Source organism: Zalophus californianus, chromosome 14 (assembly GCF_009762305.2).
Source record: "Zalophus californianus isolate mZalCal1 chromosome 14, mZalCal1.pri.v2, whole genome shotgun sequence".
In the NCBI taxonomy this organism is placed as follows: Eukaryota; Metazoa; Chordata; class Mammalia; order Carnivora; family Otariidae; genus Zalophus; species Zalophus californianus.
This window is the reverse complement of record NC_045608.1, coordinates 5613379-5625779: the sequence shown is the minus strand read 5'-3', so window position 1 is coordinate 5625779 and position 12401 is coordinate 5613379. Positions and strand designations below refer to the sequence as shown.

At 55.9% G+C, this 12401-nt stretch overlaps 1 protein-coding gene across 1 annotated transcript in view; it reads right to left on the bottom strand.

Annotated features, from left to right (window-relative positions):
* NCOR2 (nuclear receptor corepressor 2) overlaps positions 1-12401 on the bottom strand; it is a 212644-nt gene that overhangs the window by 170722 nt on the left and 29521 nt on the right. The window contains 1 exon segment of the mRNA XM_035723877.1: positions 12264-12310. The gene's annotated coding sequence lies outside the window, so the exon portion shown is untranslated.

The window sequence follows — 12401 nt, the reverse complement described above, 5'->3', positions numbered from 1 at the left end:
CATGGAGCCAGACACAAAAGGTCACATAGTGTGTGATTCCACTGATAGAAAGTTTCCAGAACAGGCAGGTCCACGGAGAGAAGAGAGCAGGTGGTCACCAGGGGCCGCGGGGAGGGGAGATTCGTGGGGACCGCTAATGGCTTCCGTGTCTCCTGGGGGAAAAGGTGACGAAAATATTTTAGATCTAGACAGAGGTGTTGGCTGTGTACAGCACGGCTCCGGAACGAAAAACAAATGAATTGTTCGCTTGAAAATGGCTAATTTCACGTGATGTGAATTTTGCCTCCGTTCAATAAGGGGAGAGTCCCTGACCCCGGGCCTGGGGCCGTCCACCATTCAACACACAGGTCCTGAGCCCCTACTGTCTGCACTGGTCACTGGGGAGACAGCAGGGATGAGGAAAAGATGCCTGCCCTCGTGCAGCTGACACGGGAGGAGGTCAGGAGTCAAGAGCAGACGAAGACGTGATGTAATGCACGTCACAGCAGCTGCCGGGGACAGTTTCTGGGGCGGTGGCAGTTCGGCAGTGGCCAGGCCGGAGAAGACAGACGGGTGTGGAAACTTCTCAGCCAACAGGGTGCCAGGCAGAGGAAAGAGCCAGGGCAAAGGCCCTGGGGTCAGACGGCCAGCATGGCTGGGGCCGCCAACTGTGGTCACTGGGTCCAGAGGTCTGGGGCCTCGAAGGCCACAAACAGATCTTTAAAGTTTAGCTGTGATGAAAATAAAATCCAGAAAACCGCACTGGTTTCCTAGGGCTGCCGAAACAAATTACTACAAACCGGGGGGGTGCTTAAAGCCAGAGCACTTTATTCTCTCACGGCTCTGGAGACCGGCAGCCCGAAATCAAGGCTCTGGGGAGGATCCTCCCTTGCCTCATCATGGTAGCCCCGGGCAGTCCTCAGCTTGTTGTCTCTGCCCCCATCTTCAAAGGGCCTTCTCCTCTGTGTGTCTTCTCTTCTAAGGACTTTTGTCATCGGACTTCGGGCTCATCCTAATCTAGGAGGATCTCATCTCAAGATGCTTGACTTGATCGCATCTGCAAAGACCCTCTGTCCGAACAAGGTCACATTCACAGGTTCCAAGCAGACACAGCTCAATCCACTACGTGATCAAGACTCGATTCGGCAGCATCAGATGCTCCGCAACGTGCTGGGCCTCCCCCTCTCCTTTCTGCACCGAGTCTGGGGAACCAGGCTGGAAGCTGTGGGGACAGGCACATGGGCATCTCGAGGAATCCCCCCAGGGACCCTGCAGCCAGCCCTCTCCCAGCCTAAGCCAGCTACAATTGGACCCCAAGGAACCCAGGACCCCTTCTTTGAGAGAGGTATCCATGAGCCATTCATAAGGGGCTTGCAAGGAAGGGACCTCCTTCATAGGTAAGCCAAAATGGGCCACCACCTTGGTCCCTGAATGGAGACTTCCCCAAACCAAAATGCACCCTTCTTCCTCTACCACTTCATCCAGGTACAGAAGCCACCATTGGTTAAAGGCAGCCAACTGTCCCGCCGGGCTCTTTTCCTGGGTGCCATTTTTATTTTAAAAAGGGGCCACCCCCAGCCGGAGCAGCTGCGAGCTAGCGGTGGGCAGGGCTAACTGTCCAACTGTCCAGACTCATGTCCAAGTGCAGTGCCATCCTGCAGCAAAGGGCACAGAGTGGCTGGCAGGGATGGCTGGGGCAGAGGCAGGAGGCAAGGGGGCAGATGGCCGCCCGCTCCGGGGCCCCGGGAGCCCACGCCCCAGCAGCAGAGGAAGGAGGAGGCGTCCAGGAATGCTCCCGGCCACCGCCAGCCAGATCTCAGGCCCCAAACCGGGAAGGACAGGTAATACCAGCCCAGGGGGACACACGCTCCCAACATCCCAGGCATCGGGGGCACAGGCTCCAATGTGCTCCTTTATGCCTTACGACAATCCCATGATGGAGTACAACCGACCCATTTTACAGACGGGGAAACGCAGGAACGAGGATGAAGTGACTTGCCCAAGGGCAGGACGCAAAAGCGGCAAAGCTTAGAAACAGGGAATGTAGTACCCAAGTCTATGCCACCACCCACTAGGCTTTACGGCTCTAAGACTCTCCAACTCCACTGGAGGGCTCTCGCAGGGCCTACTATGGCCTTGGGCCCCAACTTTTGGAAATGGGATCTCCGGGGGCATTAAATGTGAATTCCCAAGCCCCGGAACCTTCTGTTACATTCCAGGGGATATTCTGCCCCCCGCCCCCAGATCACCAACGGCAAAATCCTTTGAGATGAAAGTCATAGCTAAGGAGCAGAGGCCATGAAATGATGACGGTCAGCTGTGGCCAGCAGGGAAGCTCGTTCTGGCACACCCAGTGTTTTTTAACAATTAGGACGCTGCTTATAAAATCCAGATTTCTAGCTTCTCTGAGGAAGAAAATCAAAATATCCAGCATATGCCGGTTAGCCACAATCCCCACCCCTCCCTTTTGCCTCAGCCCCTTCTCTGACCACATCTGAGTTTGGGGCACCCCCTTCCCCCACCTCAGCCACCTCCCCGCGGCTGTTGAAAATAGCTGAGCAAGTATTGGAGGTCTCACTCGGCAAGAGAAAGGAATGCCATTCTGGGCTTCGAGTTACTCCTTCCCCTTGGCTGGCTGTACTGGTGGCAGAAACCTGCCTGTAAACATGGCCCACACAGAAGGAAGCTCCCCGAGGCATGGTTTGAGTCCCTGGATCCAGCCATGCCTGAACTTGTCTACCCTGAACTTTGCCATTATGAGTACCCATCAATTCCTCCTTGTGGCCCAAACCAGCCTGAGTGTGTCTCCACCATGACTCAGGAGTCCTAACTGATCACCTTCGGGTCTCCCCTCAATTGACATTTGTCCAAGAAGGCCTGCCCTAACCACAGACAAATTCAGACCTTGTTATATACCCCAGGGATAGCCTGAACTCCACATGATCCTTACCACCCTCAATGTCACCTGTTTAACTGACACTCTCCCTCTGGACACTAAACTCCTCAAAGGCGTGGACAATGCCTGATTTTTCCATCATTCTGATCCTAGGGGCCTACCAACGTCCAGAATATTCCATGTGTCCAATAAATGTAAGCTAATCAATAAGCAAAAGAACAAAAGGGAGAAGCAAAAGCCCTTAAACCTGGTTTCCGCCTTAAGTGTGAAAAGAGCCCAACCCCCGAGGTCTAAAGAACGGCCTCAGATCCAGAGAACCACTCCTGGTGCCCCTGGCTCACTTCTAGCCATATGGGCTCCCTCAGCATTCTTGAAACATTATGGCCTCAGGGCCTTTGCACAGGCTATTCCCCAACCTACAACACTCGTTCCTCTTCTTTTCATATGCCTGCTTCCTTCTCATTGTCTAGGTCCCAGCTCCAATGTCACCTCCACAGAGACCACTCTTGATTCCTTTACCTAAAGTGAGACCCACCCCAAAACCAGAGTTGTCCCCCACCCTGCATTATTCCACAGCCAGCATACGCCCGTCTTGCAATACCATGTTTGTTTTGTGCACTGCCCATCTCCCCCTCAGCTCGTGGGATCCACAAGGCAGGGCCCTGGCATCTTGTTTACTGTGTCTACACCCCCCGCCCCAGCCCAGGAGGCCATAGGGACACTAGGCTGTCTGCAGGGAGGCAGAAAGCAGACCCCTCATGTCCTGACCCGTCCCGCCCAGCCCAGAACAGCTGATGCATGCCTGAGAGCCCTATGTGGCACATGGAGCCTGGCCCGTGGCCGGGGCAGCCCTGCCAAGAGATCCAGTCTGGCTCCAGGCTCGAGGGTGGCTGCAGGTGGCGCCTGCACAATCCCCACAATTCATAGCAGGTGCGTGGAGTCAATCTACCTGGGTTCAAATCCCACCTCTGCCCACCTCCAGCTGTATGACCTTGGGCAAGTCACCTAACCTTTCTGTGGCCCCGGCCTCTCCACCAATAAAACACAGCTGATAAAATAAGAGCACCTACCTCTTGGGGTTGCCACAAGGAGTCCATGGGTGGATGTCTAGAACACACTCAGCTCACAGCATGGCATAGACTCAATGCCCAGGCATCATTAGGAATTAAGTTGATGTTAATGATGGTGATCGTGGCAGACCCTCACATGACGCTAAGGCAAGCAGGTGGTCTGGAAATGTCAGCGCTCGTAACAAATACAGTATTTGCTCATACTAGGTCCGTCTGGAGTGTGGTACTCATACTGATCCCTACAAGCGAAGTTTATTATTGCTCAACATGCCTGTTCCAGTCCTTCCAGGCAGCCTCCCTAGATTGCTCCCTCCCCCAGGGCACCATGAAGACATGCAATTCTTCATGTGAGTCTGTCCTCAATTCCTCTGTGTCCTACTGTAGTAAGGGGCAGGGAGAGCGCCCAAACCCCACGAACCTGAAGTCAGCACAGGGGAATGCAGGCCCCAGGCCAGCCCAAACCACAGCCTCTGCCAAAAACACAGGCCCCATCTGGCTGCATGAGCACACCCCAGAAAGTGAAGGGTGTTCCCTCCCTGTGGTCTGCAGGACAATTCCTCCAGGGAGGCCCAGGCACACCAAGGGCTCAGAAGGTCAGATGTCCCAAGACACAGGGCAGAGCGTGAAAGAATAGGCGTCAACACTGGCTGGGGGTCTAGGGCCTGCATGTGATAAAAACACTGCCCCCAGCCACCCCCGCAACCCCTCTGTCCCCAAAATGATGTAGGCGCAGCCAGTCTCCTCTTCCCACCAGACAGCTGGGCTCGCCAGCCTTGGGCACAGAGGGCCCCTTCACTTCTCAGGCAAGAGAGGCAGGCCCTCCGCAGCAGGGACTGAGGTGGTCTCAGTTCCCCAAATCAGGTGGGAAGAGCTGGTTAGAATGCAAGCCCCGTCCCCACCCGCTCCCGGAACCTGGTTTGCTCATCTGGAAAATGGGTCTAAGAATCAACACAGGACCACAGGCAGAGTGAGGAGTGCCCAAAGCGCCAGCAAACCAAAGCCACCAAAAGGGAAAGAGAAGATCTAGAAAGAAGGAGGCATTTTTATTTTCAGCAATGGGCTTGCTTTGTCTTTAAGTGAAAAACAAACATTTTTATTTTATGGTTCAGAATGGTTTCTGTTTGATTTATGGCCATCGTGGAAGGCATGACATAATCTTTTCAGCATTTACGCCTCTCGAGGCCTTGAGCCACCCTAAATTAGCCTCTCCCTGCAAGGGACATGCTGAGGACACATCAGTAAATGCAGAGAGCCTTGACACAGCGCCTAGCACAGGGACAGCAGGGGAAGTCCCACGCAGGATGACCTGGACACTGAGGCAGGAGAATGGGAAGGATGTGGGCCCCCAGGAAGACAGCCCGGGTTTGAATCTCACTGGCTGTGTGACCTCAGGCAGGTGACTTAACCTCTCTGTTCCTCAGTTTCCTCATCTGTAAAATGGGGATAATAACAATCTCTCTGCTTTACAGGGGTTGGGGAAGATTAAATTATAACATATAACATGCAATGCAATTACTATTACAAACTCATTATTACTGTCGTTTACAGCAATTTCAAAACTTGCGTAGGTTTTTAAACCCGACTGCAGGATGAAGACAAGTCCGCCTGGATCCCTGGAGCCAGGGGGGCCCCATCACCAGGCTCACTGGGAGCCCCGCAAGGCAGCGCGCCTCCCTCCTCCCTCCAGCTGGGGCAGGGATTACTGTCAGATGGAAGGAGACGCATGTCGGAGCCAAAGATTAAAAACAAGTACAATTATCGGGCAGGCATCCATCCATAATTATGAATTTGATGTAATTAGGCACCCCACTAACTTCATTACTTATTTATTTACGGGATTGCTTATTTAATTTACGGGCCTCCTTCCCCGAAAAGTCATCTTAGCTAACACCCCTCAGGCGAGGGAGGAGGAGGAAAAGGCTCCCCTCTTTGTCCCCACCCCCATTCCTGGGCTTCTGTATGTCATGCTCCTGCCTTGCCCCAAAAATAGCTCCCCAGAAGGCCTGCGTGACTTTGGCCAAGACCACGGGATCACGCAAGGCCTGACGTTCACTCAGCAGTGCTGGCGGACGGGGCCTGACCCGGAAGGCACGGTACCTCCACCACACCCTCGCTCTCCAGCAGAGGAAACCGGCAGGGAAGAGGGCAGGTTCTGGCCCCGCCTAGTCATCAGTTCTTGGCTCGACCCTCCACACCAGCAAAGACATCAGTGCAACACATGGGCCTGGTCCCTCCCAGCTCCAAGGAGGAGAAAGAGCACTCAACTCTCGAAGAATGACTTCAGGTAAGTCACCTGACCGCTCAGAGCCTCAGTTTACTCATCTATAAAACAGGAGTGTTAAGAACAACTCCCACAGCTAGCTAACCCTAAAAACCCAACTGCTGCCGCCCAGCATCCCCCTGGGTGTCGGCCAATGCAATAAGGCAAAAAAAGGCAGTTAGAGGCACAAAAACTTGTTGGCTTTATTCCTAATAGCCCCAAACTGGAAACAACCTCTATGCCCAAAACTCATGAATGGATAAATGAGCTGCGGCACATTCATACATGGGATATTACTCAGCAATAAAAAAGGAGGAGTTATTGATACATCCAAAGACATGGATGAATCTCAGAAACATGCAGAAAGAAGCAAAACACACCCCCAAAAAATGCATTCTTTTTAATTTTATTATGAAAATCTAGAAGATTCTAGAACTTCTGCAGTGGCAGATCAGTGGGTGCTTCTGGTGGGGGAACGGGGATTCTTTTGGAGTAGATGGAAACACTCCGCATCTTGATTGTTGTGGTTCTTAGATCAATGTTTTCAACTGTCCAAACCATAGAAGTGAACCCTTAAAATGGATGTGTCTTACTCCAAATGAATTACATCTCAATAAGGCTAATTTTTGTTAACCACGACAGAGAAACACAGACATATAAATCCAGCACCACTAACCCCACTCAGGTGCCCAGACACTACTTCCCCACTTCCCAGTCAGGTCTGCGGCTTCCTTCACTGTCCACCCAAGTTACCCCCAAGGCCCTGATTTATGAGCCCTGGACAAGGAAGGTCAGGGTTGCATCCCAGATTTATCCCTTCCTTGCTGGGTCATTTAGGGCAAATCACTTTGCCTCTCTGCCTGTCAGGCTCCCCATCTACAAAAGCAGGGTTATAAATAGCACTCTCCTCAGAGAGTTATTGTAGAATAAAATGAACCGAGGTGAAAAGCACCAGCTGCAGGCCGTGGCATACAGCAGGGGCCTCATTATTGCTGCTGCAAAAATGATGAACGGGCAAGCACCAGGCCCAGTGTGGACAAGCTGGCCAGGATGCTTGCCTGCCCCCCACAACACACACAAGACCCCCAGCAGACAAGACTCCAGGCCTAGGTAGCTACCCCCATCACTGAAGGCTCCTGGTTGCCGGGGCTCCAGCATTTAACTGATGCCTGGTGTCCAGAACAGGACAAGGCTCCTCAACATTCCACCCAGGAGGGCAGACACAAAAGGACGGGGGCCCCCCATGGGGAGGGGCTGGCCCTGAGGGCGGCACAGTACCCCCAGAGGTCATTTTGGGACAGGAGCCGGCCAGCAGAGAGGACGTCCCCGTGGAGAAGGGCACCTTGGTGGCCATCACATGGACACTAACTGGGGTAGGACAAGGGTCACCCCAGAGCCCCCCACTAAGGAAAGAAAAAAGATAATAAAAGGATGGTAGGGACTGGGGGGTAGCTTCTGCGCCGGCTCACACGCACCTGCCCGCCAAGGGTGGCCCTGCTCCCTGCTACCCTGTGAGTGATGGAGCGGGCAGGCGGCGCCTGGGAGCCATGGCAGGAGGGGGCGTCCCCCGGGCCCGATTAGAGGGCCAGCCGCAGGCAGACACGCTCAACTGTCAGCCCGGTCCTCCCAGCCCGCCATCAGAGGCACCATTAATTGCTGTCATTTGAGGGTGGCCTGTGGGGAGAAGGAGGGGGGTTGTGGGAAGGGGAGGGAAGGAGGAGGGAGTTATGGAGGGAGGAGGGGGAGGAGGGGAAGGGAGAGATGGAGGGGAATGGAGTGAGGGGCAGGGGGAGGAAGGGAAGGAAGGAAAGCAGGGGGAGGGACAGCTTGCCCAAGGCAGAGAACCCCATGTGCTCACCTCCTCCACCCAGTGGAGGGACCCGGGGCCCCGCCCAACCACGGACAAAGCCAGTGGACCTGCTGCCCCAAGATGGAGCAAACGGGGTTCAGAGAGGTGTGATTCTGCAGGACCGAGCCCCACAAACCTTCCCCCGCAACCTCCTAGCATCCACACCCGCACACTCGTCTGCCTGCAGGATACTTGGTCCAGATCTTCTTCCCCAGGGTACCCAGAAAGCCTGGCTGCCCCAGTCCCCCACCCGCAACCAGCCTCCACCCAGCCCCAAACCCTCGCGCGTCATCTGTACACCACCACGCACCACACCGCAAGGGCAACCCCCACCTGACCACCTGCGCCCTGCTCCCACAGCGCCCCTACCTGGGATGCCAGGAGTCCCCCCTCCCCCGCCACCCAGGTCAAGACCTCCACCTGGCTTGGGGGCCACGTCCTCCAGTGATGTACTCCAGCACAGAGCCTCCAGAGCCGAGCTCCCTGAGTTCAAGCCTTCCCCACCTGCACGCTTGGGGACATCATGTCACCTCCCTGGTGCCCTGACTGCCTCATCTATAGAACAGGACACGACAGTCCCCATCTCACGGGGTTGCTCTGAGAATTAAATGAGATAATCCTACGAGGTGCTTAGAAGGGGGTCTCAGGCGACGGGAGTGCAGCGAGTGTTTCTGCTGCTGTCACATTCCCATCCTGGACCCTGGTCCTCCCTGGCCTTCCCACGTCTCCCCTGCTACCTCTTATTTCAGAAATGCCTGCTCCCCCGGCCTGGGCTCTGGCCCCACCAGACCACCCCAGGTGAGGGGCTCAGAAACGCCCTCATGCTGCCAGCAGGAGCTGCGGGGCAAAGGGTCCACACGGCGCCTCTCTCCGCGCCCCCCCCATGGCCCCCCTCCCAGCTGCCCCTGCCTGTCCCCAGACAGGCCTGTCTCTGGGCTGAGGAGCTACTTGGGCCCTACCAGGGGGGCTCCTGGGACCCCCTCGGCCCCCTCCCCCATCTGTCTGCCTCCCACCTTCCTCAGAGGTGATGGATCGCCCCAGAGGAGGAAGCTAAGTGCTTGCAGACAAAAAGCCCTTTTATCGTCCTCGGGTGGGCCACGGCATGACAAGCAGATAACTCAGCGATGGGAGGAAGGCTCCCCATTAGGCCAGTAAGGCAGATTGATGGAGGACTAAGAGGCAGAGGAGGAGGAGGAAGGGAAACCACCCCTCCCCCCCGGGGGCAAGGCTGCCTTCCTTCAACTTCAGAGGCACCCAAACCTGGCTGGGCTCATCACCGTGGGGCGACGACCACCAGGGTCGCCCACACCTCCCCACCTCCAAGATGAGAACTACTGCATGGGGTGCAGGGCCCGGCTCAGGCAGCAGGCACCCTACAAGCCTGTTTATCCCTCCTGCTTCCTGGGGGGTAGGGGGGAGGGGGCAAAGAGAGAGGCCTGCCCCAAGGAAACCCCACCCATATCTCACACGGTCTCCCGAAAACCAAGAGGCCCATTCCACACAGCCTCTGAGCCTTCGAATGAGCTGTTCCCTCTGCCTGGGACACCCTTCCTCCAGAAACCTGCACGCTCCCTTCCTCCCCTCCTGCAGGTCTTTGCTCAAACATCACCTTCTCAAGTGGGACCACCCTGACTCCCCCTCCCCATTTGCAACTGCAACCCCCAGCCCACCCATACACTTCCCAAACCCGTTCCTCTGCTGGTTCGTCGCACCCACGCCCACAGGACACACTGTGTGGATGTGACTTTCTTACTATCTGCCTCACCCAGGGAGGATGGGATGCTGGTCCACCCGACTCACAGCTCCTTCTCCACCACCTGGAACGGCGCCTAACACACAGTAGACACTTTAGGAATAATTGTTCTGTGAAAAAATATATTCTGAAAAGGAAAAAAACCTCTTGCTAGCAGCCAGGTCTGAGTCAGAACATGCTGAGCCCTGCTGTGGGCCCAGCAATGCCCTCAATGACCCTGTAGGACACCCATTTTACAGATGAGGAAACCGAGGCACAGAAGTGGATTCAGACCCAGGTCTACGGGAGGCACACCTGCTGCAGAACCACCAGGGAAGCCAGGACATCAGCCTAGGGCTGGGTATCAGGAACAAGGACTGAAACTCCCCCTAACTGCCTCTCAGCCTCAGTTTACCCCTATGCAGAATGGGGCTGCACAGCGGACCCCAGCTATCCCTCCCAGGTCCCCGCTTACACCCAGGATGGCTCTGATTGGCGGGGGACAAAGCTGAGAGGTGCTTGGAAGCCCAGAGCGCCCGATCTCAGCCCTGCCATGGAAGCCGCAAGTCAGGCTGGGGGCTCTGCCAGCCGCTCAGCCCCCCTCAAACCCTCCTTAGGGGCCAGGCCCGGCTGACACCCCCTCCTCACCTCCCAAAAGAACAGCTCTGTCAGTAAGAGGTAAAGAAAGACACAGAACAGTGAACAAGCACTTACCACCTGCTAAGCACCACATGCTTACAGAAGCCCATGCCCCATCTCTGGGGCCTCAGCAGGCGGACCCATGCTCAGTGCCACAGAGCCATGGAGCCACGGAGCCACGAAGCCATGGAGCCAGGCTAGCTACCAATTCTAGGATGCCACCCCAACTGACACTCCCTCCAGGGCATGGGCTGGGGCTGGGTGCTCACCTCATGACCCAGGACGCCCTCCCCACAACGCCTCTGGGAGGCATCCTCCACTAGGTCTCCAAATCTTCCAACTCTCGGGGAGGGGAATGGAGTGTCCCTGTCATGCCCACCAGGGTCTCCCAGGCCTGGCCTTAGTCTTTGGCAGGTCTGGGTCAGCAGTCTGTCCTCCCCAAACCAAGCCCCATGACTCCACGGATAGGGACCAAGCACAGGGAGAAGGGGCCGTGGATTCAGCTCCCTCCGCTACAAGTCTCCCAGCTGCTTAAAAAAACTACAAAAACACAGAAATCTTGGCAACAATCCACTCATCACCAATCCTCGGGGGCTGAGGGGGTGGTGGGCAGGGAGATATGGATACATCCCCATTTTATAGATGGGAAAATTGAGGCACAGGGTGGCAAAGGGCCTTGCCCGGGGTCACGCAGATTATAAGTGGCCAAGAGAGACCTGCACTCAGGCAGCCGGGCCCCAGAATCCCGGCTCAGGAGCACTGTGCCTCTCCTAGTTAAAAATCAATGTAATACAAAAGACACTGCACCAGCCAGGCCAATGTCCAAATGCCCAGCTCCAAGCTTTTATCCACCATGCATGACCCGTTCCTGGACCGCCTTCCCTCTCCCTTGACATCCCAAACCCTGCCTGTGCCCATATGACCCCTCCCCATTCCCCCTGGTGTGGGAGAGGCCCCGCCGTCCAATGTACCAGGTGGAGGGCGGGCAGTGGGCACAGACCTGCCCAATATGGGCCTTAGTCTGCTTGCTGCCAAATGCGCATGTTGGGGAAGAATCTGCCAGGTCCCCTAGGAGAGTCAACAAAGGGTTCAAGTCCCAGGTCTTAGCTTCTAGCTGAGACTCGGGACAGGTGACCCACCTGTGCCTCAGTTTCCTTGTTTGTAAAACAAGGATGGCAGCCCATTTGGGGGGGGTGCGTTGCTGTGAGACCCACACAGGGAAAGGATTAGCTGTGACATCAGCTTGTTGAGCACCTGCTCCATCCGTGCCAGGCTCTGTTCTAAGCTCCTTTCATCGTCACTGGCACACTACGAGGGGACACTGGTGGGGTCCCCAGTTTACAGGTCGGGAAGTGGAGGCAGAGGGAGGTGCAGGGAGTTGCCCTGGGCACCCAGCATGAGCGCGGCAGTGCCAGGTTTGGAACATGGGTCTGCTGTCTCCCACTGGTACCACAGCCACGGCGGCACACAGGTGTCCAGCCTGAGGACGTCATCCAACGCCCACCACCCCAACATGTGGGCCTTTCCACAGGCTCTCCCTCCCCATGCCTGCGGCCACCTTCACACCACAGAAACAACATGCCCATGAACCCCACCATCCCACACCCACGCTGTCAAGGACCGCCCCTTCTCTCGGGCATCATATTCCATCCCCAGGGGCCCCCAAGTCCCCCAAGCAACTCTGGGGCACCAGATCCCACCCCATCAGGTCACACTGGGCCCCCAACCCCATCCAGCAGGAGGAGTCTGGCTTCCCCAGAAATTCCTGCCCCCGCCCATGAGAAGGTCCCAACAAGGTGAATCTGCTAGAGACAGAGTGGGGATAGCCATGAACCTACCAGAAACGGCCTCCAGCAACGCCGAGTCCTCAAAGAGCCCGGGAGTCCTGCAGGAGGAAAATACAAGTTTTGTTAGTAAAAAGTCAGCAGCCTCCACACATGAGCTAAGTATGGCACGGCCACGTCAATGTGTGGGTA